This window comes from Eretmochelys imbricata, chromosome 4 (assembly GCF_965152235.1).
Source record: "Eretmochelys imbricata isolate rEreImb1 chromosome 4, rEreImb1.hap1, whole genome shotgun sequence".
Lineage (NCBI taxonomy): Eukaryota > Metazoa > Chordata > Testudines > Cheloniidae > Eretmochelys > Eretmochelys imbricata.
In genome coordinates, this window is record NC_135575.1 from 94,488,739 (window position 1) to 94,503,476 (window position 14,738).

Here is a 14,738-nt window from a genome sequence, read left to right on the forward strand (position 1 = left end):
GCCACACACCTGTCATTCCCTCTCTGCCTGGCTCACACTACCCGTTACGCCTACTTCCACACTCCTATTGGTTATAGTTCTCAACGAGTACCGCCTCCCCGCCATACTGATTGGCCTTTGCCTACGTCAATTATTTCTGGCTCGGAAAGCGCGTGCAAAGAACACTACTTTGTTTCTCCCGTGAATCTGATTGGTCTTGGAGGCTATGGACCACGCCCACAGACTGTTGTGATTGGTTAAAGAGAGCAGAGTCCAGACCAGCGGCTCGCAGGGGGTGGGGCAGAGGCAGCGAAGCTGAGCGAGGTAGCGCAGGGGCTGTGGAGCGCGCCGAGTTCACGCCTAGGCTGGACGAGCCGGGAGCTGCGCAGAGATGCCCTGCGAGAAGCTGTTGAGCGCTGACTTCCCTGCAGCCCGCGAGGGGAAGAACAGACTTCCACCACAGCTGCAGAGGTTGGGCTGGGGCAGCAGAACTAGCCAGGGTGACCACATGTTCCGTTTTGGCTGGGAGTCGGGATAGTCTCTTTTTTAAGTCCTGTCCCAGCTGTTGCTACTTCTTTTTCAAAAGGAGGCTTTTGTCCCGTTTTCTCTTGCTGACTTGATCAGCTGGCAAGAGCAAGCAGGACAAATGCCCACTTTTGTCAAAAAGGTGGGGTGCAGAGGAACATGTGGAGGGAAAAGTGAGCACAGATGCCAGCCCCCCTGCAGGGGGGAGGCAAGCGGGGAGGCAGCATTGCAGCATTTGGGGGGGGCATGGCAGGGTTCCATCAAAGGGTGATAGCCTCCTGAGGGGGCCTGGTAAGGTTCCAGCAAAGGGCTACCGCCTTGTGGTGTGGGGGCTTTGGGAGAATGGCTGGGGCTGTCCCATTTTCTCCACTGAATGCATCTGATGAAGTGAGCTGTAGCTCACGAAAGCTTATGCTCAAATAAATTGGTTAGTCTCTAAGGTGCCACAAGTACTCCTTTTCTTTTTGTGGATACAGACTAACACGGCTGCTACTCTGAAACCTGTCTATGTGTAGACACTCCCTTAGTATAACATGAGAGCTTTTAGACAGGACCAATTCTAGGGGCAGTTGAGCAGGGTGGTTGCCCTGGGTGTTATCTTTAGGGGGTGCCATACTGCTATTCTGCTCAGGTTTTTTTTTTGCTTGGCTTGGCTTGGCTTCTCCACAGGAGGCCAAAAACTATTTGGGGCCATTCCTGCTTCAAGAACCTCATGTATTTAGGTTGAATAAAATTTTCCCTTATAAAATATTAGTGTAGCTTTTTGGTTGGTGGTGGGTTGTTTTGGGGTTTGTTTTGGTCTGGGGTTTTTTTTGTTTTTGTTTTTTTGAGAAAAAATCTAACACAGTAGGCATTTGAAATGTGGCAGGGAAGAAAGTCCTTGGCACAGAGGAGTGCCATTCATTTGTCTCACAAAACATCATTCAGGTTTAGTTGACTAAAAAGCTGTTCAAAATCTCTATTTTCCTTTTCCTGTTGTGTTCTGTGGTAAAATTCTGGCAGCCTACCAAAATAACACCCCCACCTGCAGCTCCCAAATATGCTAACGAGTCAGGCATATTGCAAAGCAGTACTAAGTAGTGTACGGGGAACACCTGAAGACCAACAAAACAGCAATAGTTACTCCTCCTTTCCCCTAACTAAACTCCACTGCAGAGACCTAGTGTTCCATTCCCCTCAACCCTGGGGGAACACATAGGGAAGGAGCTCCCCATTTCTGGGCATGGATGAGGGGAGAGAAAGACAGACAGCAGTCCAAATGCCTGCCACCCATCCTTCTAGACCAGTACATGGTGCCAGTGGCCCACATCCTCAGTGGCATAACAGCCTTCTGCTCCCAGCTAACATAGTCCTGTAGCTCAAGTGGAAGAAGGCAACCACAATGCTGAAAGTTCTGGATTTAAGCCCGGTAGTGATATATAAGGGGAGTGGGGGGGAGATGTACCTACCATAGAAGTTGTTTTTACCACGGTGGGGAGTGGGGAATCTTAGGGAATTAAGAAAAAAACTATGTTAAAGAAAATTTAGTTTACAAAGTCAGACTCAAAAGGTAGAAAACACCAGATTTATGGTTGCCTATGCAACCTTAATTTTGCTCCCTTGTGCATATGCATTATGATACAACCTTTAATGACATGATCACATACTAGATTTCTCACAAGATCCTTGCCTCATTAGGTGCATAGGTTGGACTCACAAAAGGGTAGATAAGACTCACAGGCTACACAGATTAAGTTAAATCCCTTTTAATGAAAGGGAAATTGAGGCACCGAGAGGCTGAGTAACTTCATCAACAGTCATACAAAGAAGGTAACAGAGCTCGGAATACAACTCATTGCTTGTGACTCCTAGTTTCTTGTACTAACCACAAGACAAACTTCATTTCAGAATATGGATTCCTAATGTTTGTTAGGCAATGTTATACACTAATTCTGAAATCAGAGCACAGTCCACATATCCATGGATAAAAGTCTTTGTACAAGCAAAAAGAAAAGGAGTACTAGTGGCACCTTAGAGACTAACCAATTTATCTGAGCATAAGCTTTTGTGAGCTACAGCTCTCAAGAAAGCTTAAGCTCAAATAAATTGGTTAGTCTCTAAGGTGCCACTAGTACTCCTTTTCTTTTTGGGAATACAGACTAACACAGCTCCTACTCTGAAACTTGTACAAGCAAGAATTTTCTGCCATATTGCCAAGTCTTGCAAAACTGGAATTTTTCTTCCCCTTCATCTTTAGTATTTTTCCTTTTTTCACTATTTTCCTTTCCTCTTACTAGTTGGCATTAATGCTACATCACCACCTTGACACAAAAACCAAATGATAAAGAAAAAGTAGCAGAAAAAAACAGCAAACTCTTCGTTTTTATATCTTACTTAGATGTAAGCTGACTTCATTATAAAGAGGGGAGGGACAGAATCATAATACCCAGATCTGAATATCCTTGAACATTGGAGAAATTCAGATTGAAATGTTGCTGCTTAGACCTTTCTATAATTATAAAGCAAATAATATTGTAAATCAACAAAAAAAAAAACCACCTGAAATGTTCCAGACACTGTACCCAATGATCCAAGATGGTTTAAACAAGTTGGTGTACAAACACACTCATACATTCTCTCTCTCTCTTCCCCTCCAGGTACTGGCCCTAAAATTTGAGCTACCAATGCAAAAGAAACCCATAGATAAACACTGAAATGACTTCATTTTCTGTTGCCTCCTGTGTGTCAAAACTTGCTTTAATTTTCACAGTCCACCCCCTGTGAGCAAGGGCCATTATTATAATGTGCACCTTAATTCCAGCCTGGAGAATGTGCATATGTCCCCTTTAACTGTAGCTGTAAAGTGCTGTATAAATCACCAGGCAGAGGTGCTGTGGTTTGATCCAGCCTACATTTTGTTTTTAGAGACTCAGCAGACATCTTTGTGGTTCCCAGCTTCTTTGCGTGCTGAGGAGTGGGAGTTGTTGAGTCTGACAAGAGCTTTGGTCTTCTACATTGCTAAGGCTGTTATTGCATAAATACTATATTTTAGATATAAGGCTCTTGTGGCATTACAAGTCTTTGAGACCATCCCTTATATTTTATAATGTGAATTAACTGAGAGCTTAGTGGATACTGACATTTCTCTGCAGATTCTGCTAGCTCTACATAAATTAAAAGCAAAAAGTGTCTAGCATAACTGCATGGGAAATCGATCACACAATGTGTGAATTAGCTTCACCATGTAGGGCAAACAAAAACAGGACAGAAATTGGGAAATTCTTCGATTTTCTGGAAAAATGTGGCAAAATTATATACATTTTCCCGTCCTGTTCTTACCCCTTTCCCCCTCCACATGGAATTTACTCCAGATGTAAAGAGGACTTTTGTCCTTTTTGGTTCATGCTGCTTTTATTTTTTTATTGACAGTTAAAATGACAAGCACATAAAGGAAAATGCATATTGTGCAATGTACTTGGCCAAATTGCAGTTAGTGACAGAAGTCACATTGCAAGTTGTCTTCACCTTCCCTCCAGCTACCAGAAATGTGGAGTAGAAAACTGAGGCACAAGTTCTTGGGGGTGAAGGGGTCCTAGTAGTGTCAACCATTCAAGACCAAGGGAATCAGGCTGTGAATTGTTAAGGCCACCACATGGCTCCAAAGTACTTGCTTATCTTGCTTTGCTAAAGGACAGTCTTGAAAAATAATTTTGAGTGCCGGAAACATAATCCATATGGCTACAAACCACTACAACTTTTAAATTAAGAATATGAAAAGAACTGTCTAGGGAACAGCACCCTTATCACAGAAACAGAACAAAGGGGTGGATCAGAGATTTGAGAAACAATACATTCAGAAAAATCTAATAATCACAGATCTCATTCATTTATAGATATGAATCCCTGGTAAAAACAAACGAAACAGTTTTACATAATGCTGCTGAAAAGATTTAATTTAGGAAATACAACAGAGCTCCACAAGAGTGAGCTCTGTTCATGTACAATATCATAGCTCTATTACTGAAATAGGGATAAAAGAGACCGCATGTGGTTGAAAGGGGCAACTGAATTTATGTAATTGATTCCAAATCACTCAGCTAAATAATTCCAGCCCATCTTAATCCTCCTTGCTGCCTGCCCGACTTCGTGCTCCCCACTCAGGGAGCAACTAAATTCATTTATTTAGTTGCTTTGATTTCCCAGTACTGGCATAGGAGTTCTGGATTATTATCTGTTCTGAGCTTGAGCTCTCCGTTTATAGAACTGACCACAAATGTAGTACTCTTTCATTAGAAAAGCATTATTGCTTTTTTTAAAAGGTGGTGGTTGATGTTTAAATACTTGAATTTACATATCTAATTCTTCTGTATCTTGTGCACTGTGAGCAAACCTGAAGTCCTTCCACAGTTCTTCCTCAAGCAAAACTCTTTAGGTCAATGAAAGTTTTGACTTAATATGGACTGAGTGAAAAAGAACAGTTACTCACCCTATGGTAACTGGATTTTTGGGATGTCGTGGTCAGTGCGGATCCCACTGTAGATGTGCATGCATCTCATGTGCACAAGGTGGCATTCTTTTGAATAGCAGTGTCTGTCAGAGTTTGCTGACTCTCTGTGCCAAGGCAATGGTACCCAGAACGACTGTCTTGAGGGTAAGGTGGTGTACCGAACAATCTGACAGCTGCACAAAAGGAGGCTCTCTGAATTTTAGGATGACAGTGAGTTCCCATCTGGAGTCAGATCTCTAATCTGTGAGTAAGTATGAAAGAGGCCCTTGAGGAATTTTAATACTATCAGATGTGAGAAGGCAAAGTACGACTGTACTGGAGCATGACATGCTGACATTGCTGCAAGATGGACCTTGAGAGATCTAAATGCTAGCCTTGCATGTTTCAGGTGTAGTATGTAGTCAAGGATCTTTGGTATCAAAGCCTCTACTGGGTCTAGATTGGTGTTAGGTTTCCCATCAGGAGAAACTTTTCCATTTTGAGGAGTAGGTCTTCCTAGTGGAAGGATTGTAAAACAGTTTAGTGAATCTGCAGGGAGCAGTCTCTTTCAGGCATGCTCAGCCAGCCAAAATGCAAGCCATCAAGTGCAACAACTGTGGGTCCAGATGCAGTCTGTGACCATGGTGCTGAGATTTTATGTCCAGACAGTTTGGAGGGTGTATGGGAGGCTGCCTGAACATCTACAATAGATATGACAGCCAAAACTGTCTTGCCCTGTAGGGTGCTCTCAGGATCACTATAGCCTTTTCCTGTCTGATCTTGGATATTATCCTGGGGATCAGGGAAATCAATGGAAAGGCATATAGGAGAACTTGAGACCACCAAAGGCAAGAAGCATCCGGTAGTGATCCCAGGTTCAAGTCTCCTCTGGAGCAGAAGATCAAGTATTTGGTGTTATTGTCTGTGACAAACAAGTCTATTGTGTGGGTCCCCCACTGATGAAATATCGGCTCTGTGATGGACTTTTGCAGTGATCACTTGTAGTTTGTTGCCACATGTCTGCTTAAGAAGCCTGCTAGGTCATTGCTGACTCCTGAAAGGTGTCGAGCCAACAGGGTTACCCCTTGTTAATGACACCATGTCCAAAGCCTGATGGCTTCCTGGCAGATGTAGGTGTGATGTTTTGGGGATCACACAAGACCAGGAAAGGGTTCTGTCACTGCCTGCCCTATAACTTTGGGGTTCCTTAATGCTGTGCTGCTTTGGCTCAGATCCCTGACACCAGCAGCCTGCCCACAAGCACAAGATCTCACCCTGACTCCAACCAGCCTACTTCCTCCTTGCAAGATGACACTAACAGTCCTTCTAGTCTTGAGTCTCTCCAATTCCATCCTTCACAGGTTCTTAAGCACCAGACACTCTGATTTTTTCCCTCTAGTTCATCACCCCTGCAGGCATGACACTAGTCCCCAAGACACCAGCTTACTTTTGGACAAATACTCCATACAAAAAGAAAAGGAGGACTTGTGGCACCTTAGAGACTAACAAATTTATTTGAGTATAAGCTTTCGTGAGCTACAGCTCACTTCATCGGATGCATTCAGTCACTGAATCAAGATTCCTGCAGTCACTGAATGCATCTGATGAAGTGAGCTGTAGCTCACGAAAGCTTATGCTCAAATAAATTTGTTAGTCTCTAAGGTACCACAAGTCCTCTTTTTCTTTTTGTGGATACAGACTAACACAGCTGCTACTCTGAATACTCCATACAGTTTGCACAAGAGACCTGGGTAAAAATAAACAAAAGGTTTATTTAATAGAAAAACCGTAGATTCAAAGATGAAATAGTAGGGGAGAGCAAACACATACAAGTTATTCAGTAAATGAACATAAAGATGCAATTTCAGGCTTTACACATCTATAGTAGATAAAATCCCTTTTCTAACACAAGTTACTTATTGCTTTTAAACAGTTTTCCAGCATACCCCCTAGCTTGGAGGGCGGGGGGTTCCAGCATTCACAGACAGCCTTCCACCTTTGAGACTGTCCTTCAAGTTCTGAATGAAAACTTCATCTTCAGGCCTCTTTTTTAAAAGGTTTCAGAGTAACAGCCGTGTTAGTCTGTATTCGCAAAAAGAAAAGGAGTACTTGTGGCACCTTAGAGACTAACCAATTTATTTGAGCATGAGCTTTCGTGAGCTACAGCTCACTTCATCGGATGCATACCGTGGAAACTGCAGCAGACTTTATATATACACAGAGATTCCCACTCACCCCCCACCCTCTTCTGGCAGGGTGACTCATGATTATTCAGAGTGGCAGAAATTCCCTCTTGAGTTGATACCCAGGATGTCTCAATGCCTTCCTATTAACTTTAATGGTTCTCCATTGCCTTTTCCCAAGTTGGATAATGGATGCATGGGTACTTGACGTTGTTTTTTTTTTTTAAACTGGCTTGCCTAGTAGACCCTCTCTGCCTCGTTGTTTCACTACCCTATTATGAGATGATGCTAAAGTTGCACCACAGTTACAATTTACTATTTTCTATATATACACATACATACATACATAAACGTACATACATTCATAACCATGGTCTCTATACATATCTCATAATGACCATCAAATTCAGAACATGACAAGCTTTCATAAAAGACCTTGATATTTTTATAGTAAAATGACAGTATGCAGTCGGTTGGTTTGATTGCTTGTTTTGGGGTGCTTAAACCTTCTGTTCTCCCCTTAGGATGCCTATACTCTGATTGTCAAAGTAGGGATGACCAAGCTCCTCCTTGTTTCTTTATATTGTGCATTGGATGTGTGTCAAAATGTGGACTGTGGAGTTCTGCAGAAGAGCACAAACACCATGCAGTCCAATCTGATGGTCCTGAGTTCCAGGACACTCATACATAGTTTGAGGTCCACCTAGAACCAGGTCCCTTGCATCTGCAGATGATTCAGGTGGGCACCCCAACCTGTCCCTGAGATGTCTAAAAATCATTTTTGAGGAGGGGGCAAAGAATGACAGCCATTTTTGTATGTTCTTTGGGTCCAGCCACCACGTGAGTTCTCATAAGACTTGAGGGCAGGTCTGTGATTTTCCTGGTCACGTGAATATACCAACCTCAGCCATAGTTGTTAGGGCTGTAGATGAAGTCTGGCAAGCAGCATCACACACATACACACCAGCATATGGTCTAATAGCCTCAAACATGTACACATTGTCATTGTTGGACTTGATTGTAGGTCATTTTTTATCAACTGGAGACCAGAACCTGTCCTCTGGAAGGTAAGCTCTTGCCAGTCGGGAGTCTGTCATGACTTCCATCAACTCTATCATCTGTGTTGGTGTGAGAAAGGATTTCTCATAATTCACAAGGAGTCCAAGTTGGGGGAACAGGGAAGGGATGTACTCTGTGGTTGCAGCAGTCTCCTGTTGGCATCTTCCTCTGATCAGCAAAGTATTCAGGTATAGGAAGACATGGCCAGTATCTACCTAGGGATGCCCAATGTGTGAGCCGTGAAGCTCTATGCATTGTCACCACCATGGCCATAGATCTGGCTGTGGTATCAGAGACATCCATTGCCATCTGTAAGGCCATCTTAGCCACCAATTGGCCTTCCTTGATTATTTTCTAGAGTTTTCTTCCTTTTCTTTTAGGGAATTTTGAAAGATAGAAAAGGTGTCACTCTGGCCTGGGACAGAAAGTCAAAGTCAAGCCTGGCAATTTGCCACTCACAGTTACAGGGAGGTCAAGGAGTAAGATTTTCTCCCAAACAGATTGAGACTTTTGGGGTCCTTGTCTTACGGTATTCTTGTTTGATTTAGATTTTTCATGTACTATCAAGACAACTAAACAAGCCCTGGCTGGTGTGAGCATAAAAGTACTCACCCCCTTTTGGAGGGAGCTGGTACTGCTTCTCTACTAGTTTTGCAGTGGGTGTTATCCTAGTCATCCTAGTTATCCTAAGATCCTAGAGGGTTATCCTAGTCATCCTAGTTATCCTAAGATCCTAGAGGGTTATCCTAGTCATCCTAGTTATCCTAAGATCCTAGAGGGTTATCCTAGTCATCCTAGTTATCCTAAGATCCTAGAGGGTCTTAGCTAGGTCAAGCAACCCCTTATTTGTGGAGAGGATGATTTTGGCTGGATCAGGAGTTATCAGAATATTGAAAAGCTAGTGAGATTTCTTTGATATGACTGATATCTCTGGAGTCTCTGCAATTCTCACAAGGAACTCTTAGAATGCCTTGAAGTCATCCCACCTTGAGGACACTGCTTCATCGTATGATGAAAATGAAAGGTGTCTTGGTGGTGACAAAGGACGCTATTGTTGCCCTACCCCCAGGTCTGGTTCTTCCTGGTAGTCCTCCCTGTGTCCTGTCTGTTCTGCGGGAGAAGCGAACTGGGAGAGTGCCATGGAGGGATGTGCAACTCCTAAGTGCAGTGGACACTAGCTCCTAGAGGCATGCAGTGGCAGACCTGAGTAAGCCCAGTAGTGCCATATTAGCATGCTGGAGGAATGGGACTGGCTTGTTTGATATTGAGCAGTCCAGTGCCATTTCTAGTGAGAGGGCAGCTGGGTCTTGTAGCAAAAGCAAACAGGACTTTCTATGGTGTCACCATGGATGTCCGAGGAGAGGGTTCTGTACTCAAAGTTGCTCCAGTGACAGAAAGAATAAACTTCATCTGGGGCAATGCCAAGGTATTCTTGGTATTTGGGTCTAAAGGTAGGTGCCTCTGTACCAATGATGGTCCTGGTTCTTCCAGAGGCACATCTTCAGCTGTAGGCGTCAATGCTGAAGAATACATCAGTGGAGCTGAGGTGGGTGCCAAAGAAGTCTCACACTGTGCTGCAGGTTGCTTTTTGTCACCAGCCCGTGAGCGAGGCTTGATGGTTTTATGTCCTGATAAGTATCCTGTCCTTGCAGTAGGAAGTCATTGAGCTCTGCCTGGGGCTCTGCCTCTGTGTTCAGAACTGTCCCTCTCAGTGTCGGCATCAGCTTTAGTGACAATGGTGTCTATGGCACTAATGGAGTTGGCTTCTGTGGCAAGGAGTGTGTGTGTCAGTACCAGGTCTTTTCTTGGCATTCTTCTCTGTGCTGGTCTTCTGTGTCACTTGTGTGCTTGTTGAGATGCTGAATGAAGCTGGTGGGACTCTGATGCTCATCTCCTTGGGGTCTAAAGAAACCTTCACAGATTTCTTCAGATGATGCTTCAACCTTGCAGCTCTTGACTTGTAGGTTATATAAGGAGAATGCTAGGCATACTGAGCAGCTACACAGTATATGAGACTCTCCTAAAGGAGGGGCACCTGCTTTGCCCATCTTTCCATAGAATTAGTCTGTTGCAGGATGGGCCAGGTTTGTAGCCCACAGGTTTTGAATCTGCCATGTTGAGGAGCTATATGGGGAAGTCTGGCTGTCAATATTCAGTTCAGCTAGATGAGTAGTGTTCATGGCAGTCACATCAGTGCATCAAAAGAGTTTGAAACTTTTGTTAAGAATTTGAGAGGATTAGTATGTTGTACACTTGCCAGGTTCCATGTTGCTACCACAAGTGATAAGAGGGAACTGAGGGAGGGTTGGGGCCATCCCACCGTTTGTGACCTCATAGAGAAGCGCGAAGAGGCGCAGGATGCATGTGCAGCCCTGATAGACAGTGCTATTCAAAACATTCTGATCCCATGGGCACAAGGTGCATGCACACACACAAGGGGATCCACATTAACACATACGAGAAGAGTATCGGGACTTGGCCCTCTGTTTTTATGTATTTCTGATTCAGAAAGTTACCCATTTTTTTTAAACTGAATGTGTTGCTCAAATAATGTATAAATATCAAAACAAGAGTTTCTCAAAATGAGCTGCATAAAGCATCACATTTCCATAAACCAGAATACATTATTTGAGTCCGCAATCTAACCCAGTCCTCTGAAGGGAGAGAAGGTTTGAGGGTTTTTTACCCAGTTACTGAGACATAAGGAATTTCACCACCAACCTACGATATCATCTCCTAAAAATTGCTTCAGAATTGTGTCTTTAAATGGCCTTAATAGGTTGTGCAGATGTAACACAATATGTATCGCTGATGCTTATTTGAGAACTTGCCATCCTAATATTTAAAACAGGCACGTAAGGACTGAATGAGTTTCAGGATCTGTATTAACCCACATTTATAAAGTTAGCTGGGTGGAAATTGATCATGACTTCAGCAAGGTCAGTCTTAAAATGAGGCCACCACAATAAAATGACTTTGTAACGATGATCTCGTGCTGTACCATAATTATTTTCTATCAGTGACTTCCACATCAAGTTTACAAATTAAGATTTTTTCTCATCAGCCCAGCGCATGCTTAATCTGACATGTAAAAAAATCAAGCTGTATTCCTACTGCTTTGCATAATCTTTATTGCTGGTCAATACAATCAAAATTTAGCTGGCTATACTGTTGATGATCCATGAGGTAGAGTAAGATGTAATGGAATAAACCTTACCCATTTACAAAAAAAATCCCATCACATTTAAAAAGGAACCAATAAGAGTTTAACAAAGCACACAATGTAACAGGCAAAAGCAAAAACAGACACAATAAAGAGAAAAAACAGCCCCCAATTATGTTAATTTCATATGAATGTATGGACTGAATGTACATGGTAAAATTCTGAAATTACAAAAAAACAAGTAATTGAGAGTTAGTGTTCCCATATAGCAGAATGTCCTTTTTCACCTTAGGAAGAAATATAACACACACACACATCACATAAGAGCACCTACCTAGACTTTTACAATAATGGGCATCCTACCCCCATGTTCAGTGGTTTATTCAAACCTTACCACCAAACCTTTGAATCAAATAGTTTTAGGGACAAACCAAATTAATACTTTATATTAAGAAATCACTTGCACTGTGTTACATAGAAAAGAGTAAGCTTTATAGAATTATCCATTCCTATTGTAAGCCAAGGCCAAGCTATGGTTTGAGTTTTCCCTGATTTTGTACAGCTTTGCTTTTAATTTCTCCTGGCTCCCCATACTCCTCATCCTTCTCTCCAACATCTGGATCAGTGGGCTACCCAGTTTTTCAGCAGAGACCTTTGGTTATAATCAAAGGGTTTCCAGACATGAAAGCATTATCCTCCAATTATAATGAGCTAGTAGAATGAACACTTTCTCTCCAATATCATCATTTATGTTGTATTGTATTGCTTTTTATTAATTATTATTATTATTAATGATTTACTTTGGTTTAAACTTTTTAATCAAGAACATGTTTGGTCATACAGCAGAGAGAATATGTTTAATAAGTTGAAGGGAAAACAAAGTAAGAGAAAAGCAAATATTTGTACATTATAGCCAGAGTTAATCCATCTATTTTTCATCCCCACAAAACATATGGAGGGAAATCCTGTCCCTTGTAAATCAATGGCAAAACTTCCATTGGCTTCAGTAGGGCTAGGATTTCACCCATTGAATTTAGATCCATACACTCCAAACAAACACTAAAATCTACTTTAATATTTAATAAAAAGTAATGACCTCAGAACAAAAACAGGATTTTTGTTGAATTAGTTGCAGAAATATTGGATACCAGAATGATGGGGGACCACTGGAATCCCAGCCATGAATAAGTACTGCACATCCAGAGCAGAGGAGGGCATGCATTCTTCTATGTGAACTGGAAATGCAACACAGTAAAACCACGCGGGGAGAGACAAATAAATAAATCATGGGTTAAGTTTGTGCTTTCCTGTAATTCCATGTATTCCTAGGTCTTTAATGGGGTTGCATGAGTTTAAGGGAGGGCAGTATTTGGCCCCATATTAGGAAATCAGACACAGAATACACATAGTGTTGGAATTATGCACCTTCATAAAATCCAGATCTATTAATGTTAGAAAAATTTAAAGCCTTCTAATCTAAAAAATCTAAAATCCTCCTCAATATCTCAAGAATCAGAATGGAGTGAACTAAGGCCAATAGAATTGGAACAGTCCAACACAATATTTTCAGGATAAACAGTAATTTGGTAATAAAAAGATGTATTGTAATATGGTCTCTGTTAACTGAGATACACATGAATACAATACATTTCTAACCTAAATTGTATCTATGTATCCTGGAAAGAATAAGTTAACCCTATTAACTCATAATAACTGTTAAATGACATGGGAAGAAGCTAAGATTGCAGCAGGACACCTGCAAAAATGGAAGGCACTGGTGACGGTCCTAAATTCGGCATGGAATGAGGGAGAGAAGGGAGGTGAAGAGAGATTAACCTTGCCACAATGTCATCACTTCTCAGTATACAGCTTGTAATTCCTACTTTTATACTGTCTCAATGTACAATTAAGCAGACACACAAACTTTCAATTTCACATGGCATTCTACTTGTAACATGAGAAAATATGTTACTGATCGAAAATAGCAAGATCAGTCATGTACCACAGTAGTTGGAAAGGCATTGTTCTTAATTATGCCCAGGACTTGTGCTGGCACAACTCTTTCATATCTTGAAAATCTCTGGGTGTGTATTGGTTTTTAAAGCAGTGAGTTTGTTGGTGGCAGTCATAAATCAAGTTATCCTACCTGCTGAAAAAAGCATGAAGGATCTCACAGATAGCTGATTAGGCTTGATGTGCAGATTCAGAAAGACATGCAGTAATGTTATTTTTCCAGCTCTAGTGGTTGTAGTAGATACATTTACTAGTATTCTCTACCATCCCCTAGACCAGGGGTGGGCAAACTTTTTGGCCCGAGGGCCACATCAGGGTGCGAAACTGTATGGAGGGCCGGGCAGTGAAGGCTGTGCCTCCCCATCCCCTATCCAACCCCTCCCACTTCCTGCCCCCTGACTGCCCCCTTCAGAACCCCCCACCATCCAACCCCCCCCCGCTCCTTGTTCCCTGACCACCCCCTCCTGGGACTCCCACCCCTAACTGCCCCCCAGGACCCCACCCGCTATCCAACCCCCCCCATTCCTCATCCCCTGCCCCCTCCGAACCTCTGCCTATCCAACCCCCCGTTCTCCGTCCCCTGACCGCCCCCTCCGAATCTCCGCCCCATCCAACTGCCCCCTGCTCCCTGTCCCCTGACTGCCTCCCTGCCCCATATCCAACCCCCTTGCCCCAGCCCCCTTACCATGCCACTCAGAGCAGGATGTCTGGAGCCGCGCCGCCCAGCTGGAGCCAGACACGCTGCCACACTGCCCTGCATGAGCGCGCAGCCCTGCTGCCCAGAGCACTGCCCACACGGCGGCGTAGCTGCGGAGGATGAGGAACAGCAGGGGAGGGCTCGCGGAGAGCCTCCCCGGCGGGGAGTTCAGGGGCCAGGCAGGACAGTCCCGCAGTCAGGATGTGGCCCGCAGGCCGTAGTTTGCCCACCTCTGCCCTAGACTGTTTGGAACCCCATCCTGAGTTAATATAACTGTGAATGTGTAATACATCTATTACTCAGTATATTTACGTTTGCACACTGTCTTTTTCTGATAAAATAGTAGTTTATAAATGTATGTTATTATCTGCAGCATTGAATACATATACCTATACATCATTTATATAAAATCACATTCAGGTACATAGTTTATTTTTAAAAGGATGATGTTCAAACTCCTTCATGTTTTGTAGAGATTTTGGAGAACATTTTTAATGGAAATTTTGCATATAATACACAGAGAACAAAAGCCATGTCTGAACATGCATACTAAGCCCCCAGGATGACATTTATAGAGCAAACAGCATCGTGTATAATCTATACCATAAATTAGAACTTGATGGCTGACTTCAGAAACAGTTTATTATCTTAATA

At 42.8% G+C, this 14,738-nt stretch overlaps 1 long non-coding RNA gene across 1 annotated transcript; it reads left to right on the top strand.

Moving 5' to 3' along the window:
- Positions 1 to 298: 298 nt before the first annotated feature.
- Positions 299 to 12,672, top strand: LOC144263755 (uncharacterized). The gene is made up of 2 exons (XR_013345845.1): positions 299 to 450; positions 12,504 to 12,672. It is a non-coding gene; the product is annotated as an uncharacterized LOC144263755 (long non-coding RNA).
- The last annotated feature ends 2,066 nt before the right edge of the window (positions 12,673 to 14,738 follow it).